The 19,902-nt window shown below is 40.7% G+C and overlaps 1 long non-coding RNA gene across 2 annotated transcripts in view; it reads left to right on the forward strand.

The window, feature by feature from the left end:
• Positions 1–19,902, forward strand: part of LOC122217782 — a 93,001-nt gene that overhangs the window by 3,514 nt on the left and 69,585 nt on the right. For both annotated transcript variants that reach the window (XR_006201675.1, XR_006201676.1), the window contains 2 exons: positions 180–340; positions 7,504–7,725. This is a non-coding gene — a long non-coding RNA (uncharacterized LOC122217782). The remainder of the gene's footprint in view (positions 1–179; positions 341–7,503; positions 7,726–19,902) is intronic.

The following is a 19,902-nucleotide window of genomic DNA, read 5'->3' on the forward strand; positions in this document are numbered from 1 at the left end:
AGCCCCATCTTGGGTATAGAAATTACAAAAACATTAAATAAATAAACTTAAGAACCCCTCCCCCCCCCCACACACACACACCTAAAATTGACTAAATCTACACTCATTTTAAGATATACAAGATGTTGACCATGCTTTGGACTTAACTGCACTCTTGTTTTTTTTCTTAATGAGTATAGATGAAAACCAAGCAAGTCTATAAATGTGAGTTACATCTCAACACATTCTACATAAAATTGACAGTGAAGCATCAAGTCCAAATCACCTGTCTCTAGTCTAGAGAAGATTCAACACACCAGGTCACATGGTGGGTTGTAAAGACTGAAAGAGATACTATATGGTAAGCATCTAGTATACGTGTTAATAAATGCTAGTAATGATATTATCTTGCATGCACATTGTGGGAACATGCCAGACCTTTCTTGAATATGGTAAATTTGATACTGATATTCAATTATTTTAATTACCTATTCATTATCCCTGATCCTTTATAACTCAGACATGCTGGAAATGGGAATGTTTAATGAAAATGTACATGTAACAGCTGTTTGCTATCTATCTATTTTGGGCTTCACCCCAATCACAACAATAAAACCAAGGGTTTCATGAAACAACCACTACCATCATTGCTAGGATCCGAGCCTCATCCTCCCTGGGAAGAAATGCCCAGAGGGATGGCTCTTGAAAGCAGAAACCTAATGGTTTTGGTCAGGTACCTTTAAGATGCAAATTGTCCCCTTAAGGGGACCCAGCATATGCTAACTTTATTCCATTTATCCATTTATTCCATTCATCTCAAGAAGCCTCTATTAGGTGCACTGGATAAAGTTTCTCTCCTTTCTCAAACGACTCTGTTGTGTTAAACAATGGTCCTTTACCATTATGAAAATACCAAGCATCAGTATTCATAGTTAAAAATAGTCATCTTTCTCTCCGTTTTTTTTTCAAAACTCATAAGATTGTACAATGAAAAGGATACATTTCACTGTATATAAATTAAAGTAAAAATGATAAAGTTTTTAATTAATAAATTTTTAAGAAATTAAAGACAAAATTTTTAAAGATAGGTTAGACTGTGATTTATACAGGATGCCTTGGATGTGGTCATGCTAAAGGTTTAAATATGATTAAATGATATTAAATATGATACATGAGTGAAAAACAAAAAAAGTAAACAAAACAAAAAAGTAGTTACCTTCCCAGTAGTCTACATTGTGACTTGGCATGGTTATTCCGCTTAGTTCTGGTCAATGAGATACAAGCAGACCTCTACTAACATGGCTCCAAAGAAAGCTATTGCTTTCATGATGAAAAGGAATAGACTCAGCTAGTACAGTCCTTTTACTCTGTGTCCTTTTTCCTCCTGGACTATAAACGTAATGCCCAGAGATTTGCAGCCAGCAGGCAAGCCTGAGGAAGAAAGCTACCTTTCTTTTTGATGGCCCCAAGAAATGATGCTTATCACTTAGCATACTAGTTTATTCTCCAAAGGACAGTGCCATCACCAGATACATCACATTAGGTCTATGTGGATGGCACTCGTGACACGTGTGACATACAGCTCTAAGTACTGTGAGATCTTCCCATACCTCCTCAGTCTGCTTTGCAGCCTCTTGCCTCTCTGTTCAACCTCTAAAAGTAAGAGTACTGTAGGGCTTGGTCCTGGATGCTCTTTATACTCTCTCTTTCTGGATAAACTCATCCAGCCCCAAGTCTTTAAATATCTATAAGCTAATGAGTCCCAAGTTAGAATTTTAGGCTTAACCTGAAGTCCACATTCATATTCCCAGCTGCCTACTTGTCATCTCCACCTGAATGTTGAATAAGCATCTCAAACCTAACATGTCCTACTTGCTTCTACCCATCCAAAGCTGCACATCCCCAGTCTTCCTAACTTCAAGTACGTTGCAGTAGCATCTACCCAGTTGCTCAAGCCAAAAGCCAAAGTGTCACCCTTAATCCATATTTTCTTTATACCCTTAAATCTAGCAACAAGTCATACCACCTCCAGAACATTCCTCATACTTATCCTTTCTGAACCACTACCCTGATGTAGGAGTGCCTCATCCCTCACATAGACTCCTACCATTGCCTTCTACTGGTTTCTCTGCTTCCACTCTCTCCCCTTACATCTGGTTTTCCAACAGCCAAAATGATCTTTTAAAAACAGAATTTATCTGGCAGCATTCCATCTAACAAATGGAGGATCACTCTGAGGAGTTATAAAAATTAAAAAAAAAAAAAAAAAGCAGATTATGTACAAAACCCTGCAGTGGTTTCCTAGAAGCTTAGAATAAAATCCAAACTCCTTTCCTTGTCCTGCAGGAAGTGAGATCTGGCTCCTCCTCGCCTTTCTAACCGCATCTTCTACCAGTCTTCCCCTTGATAACTGTTCTTCAGCCCAGGGGCTTTTGTGTTCCCCAAGCCTACCAGACTTGACCCCCATCTCAGGGCCTTCACACTTGCTGTTTCTTCCATGTGGGAAGCTCTTTGTCTCATTGTCCCACATCTGGCTCCTTCTCATCATTTACATAGGGCTGCTACACAAGGTTGTGTATAAAGAGCCAAGGAATAGGGACTGACATCAGCTCTCTGATTCACCAAGCCACGCTCTGGCTCGAGGATGCCCACACTGAGAAGAGTCTTATTCTGATTCCACAAAGGCACGGACGGATGGCCAAACCCCGTGCCTATTTTGTGTCCTCCTGGACGGAGGACCTTTTTCCAATCAAAATATTATTTCTTATGTCTAAGAAGAAGGTAGAATGAACAGTCACTGGGCACCAATTTTACATGCATTTCTTATTTAAACACACAAGAGGATTAGTCTTATTGTCCCCATTTTACATGTTAAACAGTAAGATTGAGAGAAGTAAATTGTTAATGCAGAGTTAAAATTGGACTCTAATTCCATGTACCATAGTGTCTCTAAAGATGAAGGAGCAAGAACTCACTTGGAAGCTTCCACTTTTTTCATGTTTTAATTCTACTTCTTATTTTTAGATTGTTGTAGGAAGTTAGAACAATCTACAAAAGCCCAACTATAGTCATTAAAAATAAATTACTGTTGCTACATATAGATACAAAACATACCCCACCTACACACCCTCCAGGTAATAAATTAAGATCAATATGAAATCCAGTAAAACCTGTCATTTTACTTTTGAGTCTCCACACTTTTGGAGATACAGTTCTTATCCTTCTGACTTTTGTACTTGCTTGCTTATAGTGTATTTGGGAAAGTTATTTGTATAAACTTCTAAAATAGTGGCTGCATTAACTTATTTAATTGTTTATACTTATTAAAATCTTCTACTTGGGAAGTCAAAATGCAGACCAATGAGTAGGATTTATTTTTCTCTTCCTTGCCGAGTTTTTTTCCTTCCTTGTTGTTTTTGAAAAGATATGACTGGACTTCAGAAGGTTGGCAAGAATTGCACTTCTGTAAGTCGAGTCAATTTCTTGATGATCTTGGAAAAATATTTTTTAAGGACTTAAACTATAAAGCCAGGACACCCCCTTAATCTGAGAAGCAGAAATAGTAAGTACTTTTTCAGCTGTATTTCACAGTCTGAAGTGATTCCTTGTAACTCAACTTCCTTTCTTAGAAATAATGAAAGATAACCCTCATATAGTGCTTATGACCTGCCAAGCCCTATCCTAAGTCCTTTGCATATATTAAGTCATTTAATCCTTCCAACAACCCAATGAGGTGGGTATTATTATTATCCCTATTTTACAGATGGAGAAATTGAGGCACAGATAGGTAAGGTACAACTTAGTTGCCCAAGGCCACAAATCAGTAAAGGTACAGAGCTGAAATCTAAGCCCAGGCGTCTGTCTCTGGAATCCATGTCCTTGACCACCAGAGCAATACTATCTTTATACCTTCAAGTGATTGGGAGGGTAGTTATGATCACTTTTGTACTATTGGTGAGCATTAGAAATGTATGCAAAATGCACTGAAATTAGAGACGCTGAAAATGAAGGCCATCATGGCATCAAAAATCTAACAAATTGTTAAGAGGATGTCAATACCAAATAGCCAACGTCTAGTCATTGAATGTGTCATAGTTCCAGAAATAATGGCATTCTCAGTCATGGAAATGAGTCTATCTAGGTAAAGTAACCTTGATATATTATATGAATTAAGTTATATGAACCCATGTTGGCTGAGGAAGCTCCCCAAACTAATACCATATACCACTTTCCACAGCTAGATATAATCTTAATAGTAGTGCTTTTTCAACAATACTTATATGATTCACTCACCTGAGCATTCTAACTGCAATTTTGGAAAATATGCTTCACGACCTTGAACAAAGCACTTCACCTCCCTGCACCTGTTTTCTTACCTGTAAAATGAAGCCATTAAAAAATATGATCTTTAAGACCCTTTCCATGCCTAACATTATATGATTTTCTGTCCCGACCTGATAGCTTGGAAGCAAGAAGCCTGAACTTTTTTGGTTGTCATTTCTTACTATTTCAAAATCCACTGAGTACAGCAACTTCACAGCTTCCTGAACTTGCATGCTTTCAGATTACAATCATGTTAAGTTTGGCATTTAAAGTTCAAATCAAAAGTTGCCCAGTCAGCAGCAGGGAACCAGATATTATGGAGAAGAAGTAGTAAAGGGGAGATCTGTTCTTTCCTTAGGTACACACCTGATTTGCCAGTGTGGGACCACTTAGCAAAGCATACAGTCGGTAAAATCTAATGTCCTATCTATGGGGTCTGGAGTAAGTTATTTAACCTCTCTGTGCCTTAGTCTGTCATTTGTAAAACAGAGATGATAATCATCTACCTCACAAGTTGTGGCAGAGAAATGAGTCTATGTGAGCCTGGAGAAGAGTGTCTGGCACATAGTAAATGCCACATAATGTTTTGTTATTGCTCTTGTTTCCTATATTAAGAGAAACAAAATAAGAACCGGAAGAAGGTAAAGCCTAAGAGTCTGGATGGGCACTCAAGAGAGAATCTCAGGCAATGGCTCATAGAAGGCTTCTGCCAAGTTACCTTTACTGCCAGGCCAATGTGAAACAAAAGCCCTCATATTGTGAAAATACCCCCATTTCAGTTCGTCTATTTATTTATTTATTTTTAATTTTTTTTTCTTACATTTATTCTTTTTTGAAAGAGAGAGAGAGAGAGTCCATGTGCCTGAGTGGGGGAGGGGCAGAGAGCGAGGGAGACAAAGAATCTGAAGCAGGCTCCAGGCTCTGAGCTGTCAGCACAGAGCCTGATGTGGGGCTCGAACTCACCAACTGTAAGATCATGACCTAAGCCGAAGTCGGACACTTAACCAAATGAGCCACCCAGATGCCCCATCAGTTCTTCCATTTAGACACATATTTAAATTCCAGGCTCCTGAGCCAATACAGGGCTTTCTTACTCTTCCTTCAGCTGCAAAGTAAAGCTGACCACTAATTGAAAAGGGAACATCTTGAGTAAGTTCTGATCTGTTTACTTTTGTATGATCTCCCTCCCCTTTCAAGAAATAATAATAATAGGAGCAAACACTTACTTACACAGGCAGAGGTGAAGTAACTTCCCAAGGTCACAGCGCTAAGTGGCCGAGTCAGAATTCAAACCGGGGCTGTCTGGCTCCAGAATGTGTACTTGTATGCTAGTAACCATGACATTTTGCTGCATCACAGACTACATTCAGTGTGTGTGTGTGTGTGTGTGTGTGTGTGTGTGTGTGTGTTGGAAGGTTGGAAGAAGAGAATAAAGTACACTCTAAAGGACTTGAAAGGAACACTGCTGCATCATTGAAAAATACACTCACACAGAGTACCAAACATGACATCTGACTCTGCATCATGCTAAACGGAGGCACCCTGTGCACCTTGCTCAGGAAAGAAGCTGCAGACACATGATCGGGGGGCCCTCCACTCGTGTAGTGCAACTCACACCCCTCCCAGGCCCCTGGCTGGTCACGGCAGCCCTTACAGGACAGCAGGCCCCGTGGCTCAGAAAGAGAAACCAAGGGGGAGGCAAACAGAAGGCACGGCTCGGGACACAACCTGAGGCAAGTCAGCCGCCAGCAATAGCTTGGAGGTAACAGCAGAAACATCTTCAACTGGAGTGCAGCTATGAAGCCCGAGGACTCCGACCAGCAGGAGGCAAAGGGGCAGAATCACAAACAGCGGGTGCGCGAACCTCAAGCCGTGGTTTCCACAACTGCAGCCAGAAGGCTGTGCAGAAAACCTCCAACGTCAGCCAGCAGCTCTTCTAGAGATTTGGATCCCCAGAAAGTAGTGAGAGGTGCGAGAGCACTGTCCAGGACTCATGAGACTGAGGTTCTGGTCCTAGCTGGCTCTGTGCCCCTCTGCAATATATATTTACATACTTACAGAAAGGTACAGAACACATATGCAGTTTCCTCCACAAGCAGCACATCAAACTGGAAGTTGTAGGTCAATTACTTGGAGTGTCGGAGGTTACTAAATTGGATAAGAGACTTTGGCAATCATCTGTGTGTGGAGGAAGAAGTATCTACACTATAGCAGTGGCAGTTATTTTGCTAAATAGCAATCAAGAGTTTTTCCCCTACCAAACATGTAGGCAAATTCTTTTGAGTCAGCCCAACAGATGTGAAGGAAGGACCAATCCCACTCCCCTTGGAAATTATTTTTGCTATATATAAAAAATTACCTTGGTCATATTTTATATTAATAGATCAGCCTCACTTAGAAGCACAGATTAAGATAACTGTGCAGTGTCATTTTATAATGATTAAATTAACAACAATAACAACAAAGCACCCCACAAAAAAACAAATCATTATAAAACCCAGTTTGGGCAAGATTCAAAGAAACCAACATTTTACATTGTCAGGGATGGGATGAGTTGATACTTTTTCTTAAAGGCAGCCCAAATACAGAATAAGAGCCATAAAAATGACCATAACCTTTGAAATGTATTTTGAGAAAATAATTTTAAATAAAAGATAATTTTGTAAGATACGGCAATGTTATTTAATGGTTCCAAAATGGAAACAGCCCAAATAAATCCACAAATGTGGAAATGGCAAAGATACTTATGATAGAATCGGTACAATAAAAAGCATATAAATGGGTTTTTTTAAACACTGTAAAACGAAAAAAGCACACACACATAAGGTTGAAAAAGAAGGGATTTCTAGGCAATGAAAGCAGGAAGGCGTAGAAGATAGTGTCTCACGTGGGCAGAATGGGGCTTCATGAAAGAGTGCAGCTCCACTTGGAAGGGGTGTAAGTGCCAGGGTCAGGGATGAGCTTTGTCAGTTTAAACACAAACTAAAAGGCCCATGGGAAGCCATGATCATAAGCAATTTGTTTACGCATTTTTCTATCGAATGATTTTAAATTTTCAGTTGTGAGGAGAAAAACTGGTACGTGGTTTAACAGGAAGACCATAGAGCAGGTCATCAAAGAGAAGGTGGGCACGGGGCAGTCGGTGTTGGTTACCTCAATGGGAAAGGGGATCAATGACTGGATTGTCCTCTGCTTTTTCAGTGAGCAGATAACTAAAGAGGTCCCTGAAACAAGAAGCTGGTACACAGGCCAGTGTCTCAAAGGGAGCAGGGTTCTGAGCAGGAAATGGCTAAGACAGTCTCCAGTTGTCAGAGGAAGTTGATGTAATGAAGGCAAGACTACGGGAAAATGTTGCTCAATTATTAAGACCAAATACTTCAGATCACCTCTGAAGAAGCCCAGATGTTATCTCAGAACAAAAAGGTAAGAGGCTGAGAGGATTAGATAAAATATGTGCACAAGTGCTTTGCCAACTGAGAAATGCTTTATAAATACTTGCCCTGGAGATAAGGGCTTCACTCTAAAAGACAAAACAAAGCAAAACAACAACAAAAAAACAAACAAAAAGATTGCAAAATTAGCCAGTGTGTTTTTAAACTATAATTCTAAATCGATTATTTCATAAATTCTTATAGTTCTAATTTTGAAGAAGAGTTGGTAAAATCATAATCTTTTTTCTATTTGAAGCTATGATTTTATCTTGATCATTTAACCATTTTGGCTCTTTCCAGATTTTTGGTAATCTATAAGCCAGCCCTAATTAAATTGATCATGTTGTGAATTAGTGAAATAGTCTAAAAACACCAAAATTGGCCATGATTGCCTCCATGATTTTTGTAGTCTTAATATTTTAAATCAAATGACCACTTAATCACTCATTCATGCATGCATTCATTCAGGAAAATTGCAAGAGAGACGATGTGTCTAGGTAGTAAGGCAATAGAAAGGTACAGAACACTAAAGACTTTAAAAAAATAAAAATATGAAAGTAGGGTTACGTTACATAAATTGTTCTTTCTGCTGATCTCAGTGAGTAAATAAATAACTTAAATCTTTTCAAAGAACACCATTTGATCGTTCTTGCCTAATCTTAGCATTTGGCTTTGTGAAGCCTGCTGAGTTGTGCTGGCTAAATGCTTGCACTTACACGCACTTACATGTTTCCTCAATGTTTGGTCCGCCAGGGCCAAGAGTCAGCTTCTACCTCATGCCTCAGGGATATCAGGTTTCAACTCATATCGTCTGCATATTGTATACCTCCCCTCGTGCCTCATTAAAAGGAACACTTTCCATTTACTTTTCTTCTTGTGACTACTGGGTCCAGGGTTGTTTTCTTTCTCTACTGTTGTTAAACATCACCTGTATCATTAAGCCCAGATGTACAAAGGTATAGAGCAACACTTCTAGCTGAGAAAGGTAGTCATCTTGACTAGATACCAGTTTATCCATGCGATGAAAGTACCATTTCATTTTTGATGGCCTTCACTTAGCATTTATCGCTGGGGCTGGGTTTTGTGTTGCCTTTATAAACACACACACACACACACACACACACACACACACACAGAGCCTAGTTCTTTTTAGGCGCTTCTCCAGCTGTGAGTTTAGCAAGGCTTCCTGCTAATGGGGAGACAGAATTACAGCTCCAAACATTCCCCTGCCACTGATCCAGAACATGTGTTATCATATCACACACTGTCAATTGATTCCAAATCCCTGCCAACAGGGCACAGTCTGCATTCCAAATATCTAAGGCCCTGGGACAGTGAATTATAAAATAGAAATATGCTATGCTTTCTCCTTTAATTTGGTGTACACATGACTAAGTTGGCTGAACATTTTTGATTCTTAGAATACATTTGCTTTTTTTTTCCCCCCTGAAAACATAGAACAGCCTACAAAATCTCTGTACCTTAGTGGCAATAGACTTATTTTGAAGATCCCCAGTCTCCTCCGTGTCACTTCCAATCTCTTGGTAAAGGTTGGTTAACAGGAAATAGGGCAAGATGGAAGGGAGCTCACATTTAGGATAATAAAGTGACTCTCATTCAACTGATGAGAGACATAAACAGTCTGACTATGATGGTCCCACGGGAGTAGAAGGCTAAGATTTCAAATGCTATATAAACAGTTGCAAATCTCTGCAATTACTCTACAAATGGACTCCTAGCACACATGGCAATGTCAGGAATAAACATATTTTCAGTTCTGTGCTATCCTGTATTGATGACCTGAGTTACCATTGATTTATTCCTTATTTAAAATAAGTGTATAAAACAATTCAAAATAAGTGCAGTGAACAAACATGGCTAAAACTTTATTTTTGTGATTATTGAGGACTGGAGAGTGGGGGCAGGGAGAAGAGAGACCAAGTGTCACTGGCAACCTGGCATCGGGAACATCTTGGGGATAAGCAGGAAAGTTGGACCCCTCAGAAGTCCTCAGCCCCAAAATGTCCAAAGAGCCCCAACTTGGTTACTATGGTGATACCATTCCATTCCAGTAATTTCACCTGACAAGGTCTCTGTTATCTCTTCACTCTTGAACATTAGCCCATCCCACTCTTCTCTGACCCTGCTCTTCCTCATTAGATCGTAAGAAACAACCACATATGCACACATAAGAACAGGCAGTTAATACTTTGTGACAAGCGAGTTAATGCCAGAGGGTGAATTGCCAGGGCAAGTACTCAAACCTCACAGAAGAGGATGCTGCATATTTTCAAATCAAATCTCATTATACATGGCAGAGTCCTGGTGTAATGGTGGCCTGGCCTGGTTTTCCCTCAATGTATTAGCTCGTGCTAAGAAAAAAAAATCTGGATAGCTGCATAATTACCCCAAATTGTTTTCAAATTGGTCTGGGACAACGAAGACATAACTCCACTAGCCTTCAAGGGGCCTGGCCTCCAGGATCAGCTTATGGTCAACCGAGTGAGATCGTGCAACCCACTTACACTTTTTAGGTCTGTAGTTCTTCAACAACAAAATGGAGGAGTTGCGCGGGCGGTGCATGGTCTCAAATCCAGAGACTCTTTTCTTATTGGTCCCTTCTTCTCTGAGATTAAGGATTTTCTTGCTCACTTCTAGGCCTATTTGTTTGATATTGCTCATTCAAAACCTTTAGGGAACAGAAACAATAATGTTTGAAGTAGGAGTGTACATTATCAGAATAAAGGAACTTTAACCTTATTATATGATTTTTAAAAGATAAAATTATGTCTACTTGGGAGAGACAATACATAAGATTATAATAGAAAAGACTAATTCATCTACTTAAGTATATAATAGGTGTTTTCATTTCCTGAAAAGCCAAATTATGAACAATGGGTATAAAACTAGATTTAAATTCCGGGCACCTGGGTGGCTCAGTCGATTAAGTGTCTGACTTCGGCTCAGGTCATGATCTTGCGATTCATGGGTTCGAGCCCCACGTCGGGCTCTGCGCTGACAAGCTCGGAGCCTGGACCCTGCTTCGGATTCTGTGTCTCCTTCTCTCTCTGCCCCTCCCCCGCTCGTGCTCTGTCTCTCTCTCTCTCTCAAAAATAAACAAACATTAAAAAAAATTTTTTTAACTAGATTTAAATTATGTAACAATAAAAGTGGATTCTTCTCAAATGTCAAGACATATCTATGTATTAAAAGTCCCTCTTGAGAAATGTTCTCCTATGTTTATTTCTACTTATCCGAGTACAACATATATATCATGGCCAGCATTTTGCTGTAAAAGCCACTGACTATAAGCACTTGGATTCATTGACCTGAGTCCAAAGCCAGAATGTTGGAACTCTCCAGAAGGAAGGAGGTCTGCTCTAATCAGTCGTAAGATGAGAGTAGTTGAGAACCATTTGTAGCAGGGCTGGATACATTTCTCCTGCATAACTCGAGGAGGGGATGGGCAGCGGTAGTGAAAGACATGATTTGAAATAGGGAGGTCAAGGTGGGCCTCATTTAAGAAGATAACAATTTGAGGGGCACCTGGGTGGCTCAGTCAGTTAAGCATTCAACTTCGGCTCAGGTCATGATCTCATGGTTCATGAGTTCGAGCCCCACGTCAGGCTGTGTGCTGACAGCTCGGAGCCTGGAACCTGCTTTGGATTCTGTGTCTCCCCTTCTCTCTGCCCCTCCCCCGTTCTCTCTCTCTCTCTCTCTCTCTCTCTCAAAAATAAACATAAAAAAAAGATAACAAGTTGAGCAGGAGTCAAATTTGCAGGTATCTGGGGAAGAGCATTCCAGGCAGAGTGCAGCCAAGACCTTGTGGCAGGAGAATGCCTGCAAGAGGCCAGTGTGGCTGGAGAGGGAGAGTGTGCAAGAGACCAGAGAGCAAAGAGCAGAGTGAGCGTCGGGCATATCAGACAGCACCTCACAAGGCTGCCATCAATGCTGTGAATTATACTTTTACTTCACAGAAACATGGGGAGTCATAAAGGCTTTTAAGCACAGTGACCTGACCTGACATGAGGGTAAGGATGAAACAAACCGGGTTGGAGGCTAATGTGGTAATCTAGTCTAAAATTTATAGTGGCTTGGAACAGGTGTTGGCAGTGGATGGGCTGAGAAGTAGTCAGATTCTAGATATGTTTTATAAGTAGAGTTAACAGAGGCGCCTGGGTGGCTCAGTCAGTTAAACGTCTGACTTCTGCTAGGTCACAATCTCACGGTTCATGAGTTTGAGCCCTGTGTTGGGCTCTGTGCTGACGGCTTGGAGCCTGGAGCCTGCTTTGGATTCTGTGTCTCCCTCTCTCTCTGCCTCTCCCACTCACATTCTGTCTCTCTCTCTTAAAAATAAATAAACATTAGTAAAAATTTTTTCAGTAGAATTAAGATTTCCTAACATAGATTAGATATGGGAGATGAAAGGGAAAAAGGAAGCCAAGAATGACTCCAAACTTTTTGTCCTGAGCAACCAAGAAAGTAGAGTTGTCATCAACTGAAACGGCAATAAAATGAAATACCCAAGGAACCCACAAATCTGTATTTTTCCTACTTAAAAACAATATTTACTTAGCTCTTACTATTTGCCAGGCACTGTGCTAAGCATTTTATTTAAACATAATAATGATGCTGCAAGCTACGTACTAGTAACTACCATTCACAGATGGAGAATCTGAGGCTTAGAAAGATTTAGTTGCCCGCAGTCATACAGTTAGTGGGTGGAGGGCTAAAATTTGAACGTAGAAGGAGTCCCCACTCTTCTCAGTATCTAATACCACCACTCTACCTGGTCAGGTAATATTCTATTTACTTTCCTCTCTCAACTGAGTCCTCTTGACTTCTAAAGTGCAGGAATTCGTCACGATTATCTGGGTATGACACTGTGTACGATTTAGAACAAGTCCTCAGTTTGTGGAAAATCAAGCCCAGGACTTATCTCAGCTAGTAGCAAGAGTACCTACATCAGAGAAATGCAAATCAAAAATCACAATGAGAGGTCACCTCACACCTGTCAGAATGGCCAATGTCAAAAAGACAAGAAATAACAAGTGTTGCCTTTTAGTTTTGTTGATTGTTTCCTTTGCAGTAAAGAAGCTTTTTATCTTGATGAGATCCCAACAGTTCATTTTTGCTTTTAATTCCCTTGCCTTTGGAGATGTTTCAAGTAAGAAATGGCTGTGGCTCAGGTCAGAGAGGTTTTTTCCTCCTTTCTCCTCTAGGGTTTTGATGGTTTCCTGTCTCACATTCAGGTCCTGCATCCATTTTGAGTTTATTTTTGTGAATGGTGTGAGAAAGTGGTCTAGTTTCAACCTTCTGCATGTTGCTGTCCAGTTCTCCCAGCACCATTTGTTAAAGAGACTTTTTTTCATTGGATATTCTTTCCTGCTTTGTCAAAGATTAGTTGGCCATACTTTTGTGTGGGTCCGATTCTGGAGTTTCTATTCTATTCCATTGGTCTATGTGTCTGTTTTTGTGCCAATACCATGCTGTCTTGATGATTACAGCTCTGTAGTAGAGGCTAAAGTCTGGGATTGTGATGCCTCCCGCTTTGGTCTTCTTCTTCAATATTACTTTGGCTATTCGGGGTCTTTTGTGGTTCCATACAAATTTTAGGATTGCTTGTCCTAGCTTCGAGAAGAATGCTGGTGCAATTTTGACTGGGATTGCGTTGAATGTGTAGATAGCTTTGGGTAGTATTGACATTTTAACAATATATATTCTTCCAATCCATGGGCACAGAATGTTTTTCCATTTCTTTGTATCTTCTTCAATTTCCTTCATAAGCTTTCTATAGCTTTCAGCATACAGATCTCTTACATCTTTGGTTAGGTTTATTCCTAGATATTTTATGATTCTTGGTGCAATTAAAAAATAATTTTTTAAGGAAATTATTAAAAAACAGAACTACCAATTAATCCAGTAACTCCACTTCTGATCCAGTATTTATCTCAAGAAATTGAAAACACTAATTTGAAAAGATATCTGCACCCACATATTCATAGCAGCATTATTGACAATAGCCAAGATATGGAAACAGCCTAAGCATCCATTTTTTAAAAAGATTTTATTTTTTTAAGTAATTTCTACACCTAAGATGGGACTTGAACTCACAGCCCAGAGAGTTGATTGCATGCTCCATTGACTGAGACAGCCACACGCCCCCTGAGCATCCACTGATGGATGAATGGATAAAGAAGATGTGATTTTGCGCACGCGTGCACACACACACACACACACACACACACACACACTGGAATAATATTCAGCCATAAAAAAAAATGAAATCTTACTATTTGAGACAACATGGATGGACCTTGACGGCATTATGCTAAGTGAAATAAGTCAAACAGAGAAAGACAAACACTGTATGATTTCACTTATACCTAGATTCTAAAAAACAAAACAAACCTCACCTCATAGCTAGAACAGATTGTTGGTTGCCGGGGGCTGAGGAAGAGCACAAAATGGGTGAAGGAGGTCAAGAGATACAGACTTCCACTTATAAAATAAATAAGTCACAGGGATGTAGTATACAGCATGAAGACTATAGTTAATAATACTGTATCGCATCTTTGAAAGTTGCTAAGAGAATAAATATTAAAAGTCTTCATTGCAAGGAAAAAATTTTTCATAACTGTGAATGGTAATGGATGGCAACTAGACTTTCTGTGCTGATCATTTTGCAATGTATGCAAATACCAAATCATTATGTTGTACACCTGAAAGCAATATAACGTGAAATGTCAATTATACCTCGATTTAAAAAAAGGAATATAGGGGCACCTGGGTGGCTCAGTCGGTTAAGCGTCCAACTTCAGCTCAGGCCATGATCTCACGGTCTGTGAGTTTGAGCCCCGTGTTGGGCTCTATGCTGACAGCTCAGAGCCCAGAGCCTGCTTCAGATTCTGTGTCTCCCTCTCTCTCTGCCCCTCCCCTGCTCATGCTCTGTCTCTCTCTGTCTGAAAAATAAATAAAAACATTTAAAAATTAAAAAAAAAAAGGGAATATAGGCCATCAACTACATCTAAATATATGTGCACATTTGAGTCAGCGTCATCAACCCTCAATGTCAAGATAAGGTGGATATTGACCTTCAGGCCAGTGTAAAGGAGATACGTGGTGTGAAATCCTGATCTCCACAAGACTATGGTTCCCCGTGAAAGGGAGTTTGTCTGGGTAGAGGCAGTGTGTACTGCTGGACCACTGGTCTAGAAAGGGCTTTCAGGACTCCCTTGGGGTAAGATGACAGTGAGCTCCTCATATGTCACATTGTACATTTGTAGACACCCAGCAATTATGAAATGAACTGAAAAGTAGGTCATCCAATAGCTTTTTCCCAGAGGTACCTCACCCAAATAGGAAGAACTGAATAAGCAAATATCCCAAGTAAACCAATCATCAGGAAGACTACCCTGGACTTACAGGTGGCAGGTATGGGAGAAAAATGAGCAACATGTGCCCCAAGCGAAAGGTGGTGAGAAAGACACAATGAACAGAATTTCTTGGGATTCAAGGGAAAGCACTGGAGTTTTTAATGAATTCTGTAGATTCATATCTCTGAGCAATAAGAAGTATATTTGAATAATGTCAAGAGAGGCAGGGGTAAGGAAGGGAGAGGGGTCTTTTTCTCTGATTTATTTCCAATGGAGGAAATGTTAGCCCCACTTCCAGAGGCTACATTTCTCAGAAAATGCTGATTCAGAGAAGGGAAAGGCTAACACAGGCATAGCTGTCGTGTTGACCTTTTCACAGCAGCAATACCAGCTTCACACTAAGAAGATTTATTCAGAGTCTGAAGACATTATGGAGCCCCCTTCATACTCTCAGACACAGTAGGACTCGGGCTCTGCAGCCCATCTGGGTTCCATCCTGGTTCTTCTGCTCTGCATGGCTCTGGGCAAGTTTTTCAACCTCGTTGTGCCTCAGTATCTTCATCCATAAATGGGGAAAATAAGAGTGTCTATATCATTGTGTTGTAGAAAGATCAAATGAGATCATTCATTTATCAGTTTAGAACAGTGACCCGTGTATCAGAGGCACTGAAATATTAACACATATTGTTAATATTATTATTATTGCTTGGTAGTATAATACAATCATGGCAGTCAGTAAAACTTCTTTGGTGATTACCAGGAAAAAACTGGAAGGCGCTTGCTATGATCATCTTCTGAAAACCTTTTATTTGCCCCCATAAATAGGCAGAGCACCCCGCCGAGACTTCTAGTGCAGTACTTCCTGCAGATGTCCATTCCAGCTCACTTTCAATCAGTGAAAATCTTCATCCTTGGGTCTTCTTGATCCCTGTATTGGCTGCTACCATTTACTATACACAGAAAAAAAAAAATTAAAATAAAATAGCCACCATGCCTAATTACCATTTCAGTTTACACACAAGTTTGTTCTTTTGTACTCACGTCATTCTTCCTCCCTGTAATAATCCAGCCTCCTTCTTCCCATTTGAATCTTGCCTGTCACTAAAGGGCCACTTCTAGCTCCACATCCTCCAGAAAGCCCAGCCCGACCATATTCCCAAGCCAAGTACTTCTGCTATTGTCTTTACCATGCTATCTGTAATGACTTATTTTAGTCAAATGATATTATTCATGGGATCACTGTTGAGTTGAATCCCTCAGTAACTATTTTCCCTCAAGTTCTTACATTCTTCAATTTCTTTTTTTCCAGGTTTTTTAAAAATTTCCTTAAGTAATCTCTATACCTAATGTGGGGCTCGAACCCATGACCCCAAAATCAAGAGCCACATGCTCTATAGACTAAGCCAGCCAGGTGCTTCCCCCCTTTATTTTCCCCCAGTTTTATTGAGACATAATTGACATGACATTTTAGTTTCACATGTACAGCATAATGACTTATGTGGATACTGTGAAATGATCACAACAGTACATTTAGTTAATATCTATCACCACACTTAGTCACAGATTTTTTTTTCTTGTGATAAGAACTTTTAAGATCTACTCTCTCGGCAACTTTCAAATATATGGTACAATGTTAACTAGAGTCACCATGCTATACGTTATACCTCCAGGACTTACTCATCTTATAACTGGAAGTTTGTACCTTTTGACCACCTTCACCCACCTCTCACCCTTACCTCTGGCAACTACTCATCTGTTCTCCAGACATTCTTCAACTTCTAGTTCTTTTACTCCTCTCCTTCACCAAGAACTCACTCAAAAATAGCTACCCGGCCTGAATTCCCATAGATTTCATCACCGCCATGTCCCAGGCCTGTGTTGTGCCTGTGGATCCCTCCTTTGGTCACTACCAGAAAGTGCTTAGACTGCTCAGCGTCACAGAACCTTCAGACATTTCAAGACAGTTAACAACGAAAGGCATTTTGAAAGCTCCATTGTTTTGATGCTCTGACTCAAGCTTTCCCCTTGTGCTGGGCTGGCTCCTACACCCGGGTTTCGTGTGCAGACATCTCAAGGGCTGTCAGTAAACTCCTGAATGAGCTGACTCCACAAAAGTGCTTGCATTACCTCAAACTACATAGCAGTCAACTCTCAGAGAAGCAGTCCTGCGGCTGGGAGTGCCGGCCCACCTCTCCCAGTGCCAGAAGTTAGAGAATTTCTGGAAAAGACAAAACAAAACAAAACAAAACAAAACAAAACAAAACTTAGTGTCATTTCCACTTACTTGGGCCTGTTGTTGGTTTTCAGATACTTTTATAACAGGGAGAAAGGCACTGAACTTTAAAAGTGGGGGCGGGGGGGGCGGGGAAGGAGGGAAGAAAAGCTCAATTTCCCCATGGGCCTCATCGTTTCTCTTCTCTCTCCATGTGATCACTCTGGGTTTCTCATCCAATCAAATGGCTCCACCTACCACACCCCAAACTCTATCTCTGGCCCCAATTCTCTTCCTTGCTTCATATTACTGGCTGCACAGAGTGACTCTCCTTGGAAATGTGTTGGTTCCTCAGACCCCAGATATTCAAGATGAAGTTAATAATCCCTCCTTCCTCCTACCTGCTTCTTGTCTTAGGTCACCTGTCTGTTTTCTTGCACAATGCTCAAACCAAACCAGGAACTTGATGTTGGCTTCAACTCTTTCATTTTCTCCATGGTAATATTGCTACTCTGAATGCCTTCTTCAAGGTCCATCCCTCCGCTCCCCAGTCACAAAAGTGCCAATGGTTCGTATGTCTAGCCTCCCTTTACTCCAGTTCATCTCGATGTTGCTGCCGGTGATTCCTCTAAAACACAGATTTGACCTAGTTATTTCCCTGTTTAAAAACACTGAATGGGCTCCCGCTGCCTTCAGAATACATCCTGAATTCTTAGCGGGGACTACAGGTCTCCCCACACTCTGATTCTTGGCCACACTCCTGGCATTCCTTCTCCAATTCCTCTCCCCAAGTCACCCCAAGCTCCAGGAATGAACTAATTGTGTTTCCTGAAAATCCCACTGAATTTCCCAATCCCACATTTTTGCGATGCTGTTCTCTCTCCACATGTAACACCTAACCCTTTTCTTTTGCATTTCTACATTTCTTCTACATATTTCAGTTTGTTCTTTCAAAAGTAATTATATCAATGGTCACTCTATGCCAAGCAGGGCACAAAGCTACTCTTAAATATGTAACAGGAAACCCCTGCCCTCAAGGAGTGGCAGAGTGGTAAAGCCAGATTGATAAATAGTAGATTTTATAATCACACAAGATGATAAATGCTATGAGGCCCAGTCTCTCTTACTGCATGAACCTTCTCCAGCTCTCTCAGATAGAGTTGGTGACCTCTTTTTTTTTTCTTAATGTTTGTTTAATTTTGAGAGAGACAGACAGACAGACAGACTGTGAGTGGGGGGGGGGGGTGGCAGAGAGGGAGACACAGAATCCGAAGCAGGCTCCAGGCTCCGAGCTGTCAGCACAGAGCCCAACGTGGGGCTTGAACCCACAGACCCAGAGATCATGATCTGAACCAAAGTTTGATGCTTAACCGACTGAGCCACCCAGGCACCCTGAGTTGGTGACCTTCTTGTCTATATTCCCCCATGGAAAGTTGGTCACCCTCTCATCGGTGTTTCTCTCAAGTAGACTTGATCACCCTTTTTTTTGACATTACTGGTCCTTATATCCCTTGCACCTGTTGTATCCTGTATGCCTGGCACATGTTTCAGAACCAGGTGGTACTCCTCAGGGATACTGAGCTCAGAGCCTACCTGTGTTTCTCCATTGAACTCAATCTAAATGGCGATAAGGTCCGGGACCAGCAGCAGTAGAAATCACCACTCAGAGCCCTCATATAAATCTAGAATAAACATCACTTCTCTAGTAAACTTTCTACAACAGTTTTATCATGACTCTTCTCCATAAAGAAGCTATCTTGGCTTCCCGTGGATGACAACAGATAAGATACCAAGTTGTTGACTCCTCTGTTTCCAGCTTGATGGTGGGGAGAGAAGGTTGCTCGGAATTGGCACAGAAGGGTCCGAATTCATTCCATCAGTTGATTCCCTTAGTTAATGAGACCCTCTTTTGAAATACAAATGTTCCCTTGGGGAATGAAGCCTATAAGCCCCTTAGACTTGGGGTATAGTATTTTATCCAAGTAATTTGAAGCACGTATAGACTACTAAGTCCTTGGTGACTGTGGCTTAAATATGCATATGACAAGGTAAGCTGAAGGTTTTCCAATTCTGAGAAATTGGAAACTTCACATGAAGTGCATTTTTAAAAGGAATAATTTTAGGACAAAGTGTAGTTTTAAGGAAACAGCCTTGTTCTGGGTATGGCTATACCCATGTAATAGTGTATTTGGAAGACACTGAACAATTAGGATCGTGCCCAGGAGGGGTGACAGGCCTGCAAAAAATGCAGGTAGGAGCAGGCAAAAGAGCTCCCTTCCTTCCTCACTTTCCTTTCAATTAATTACTTCATTGATTTCTGTTTAGGATTATGATGATATACCTTCTTTACAAGTCATTTGTAAATCATTTGGGGTTGTCACAGCCTGGATGATATGATCAAACTCAAATTCATTCAGGCTGTCATCTTCTTCACTTGGCCCACATCCTCACCTTAGATCAAACGTTACCCTCACTCTAATTTACCATACCTGCCTCTGCTTCCACTTCTGGGTTACTTAGCTTACTAGGGGGTAAAGTTTCACTTCTCTAAAACCTATCTATCCTCCATTCACTTATTCAG

This window comes from Panthera leo, chromosome B1, assembly GCF_018350215.1.
Source record: "Panthera leo isolate Ple1 chromosome B1, P.leo_Ple1_pat1.1, whole genome shotgun sequence".
In the NCBI taxonomy this organism is placed as follows: domain Eukaryota; kingdom Metazoa; phylum Chordata; class Mammalia; order Carnivora; family Felidae; genus Panthera; species Panthera leo.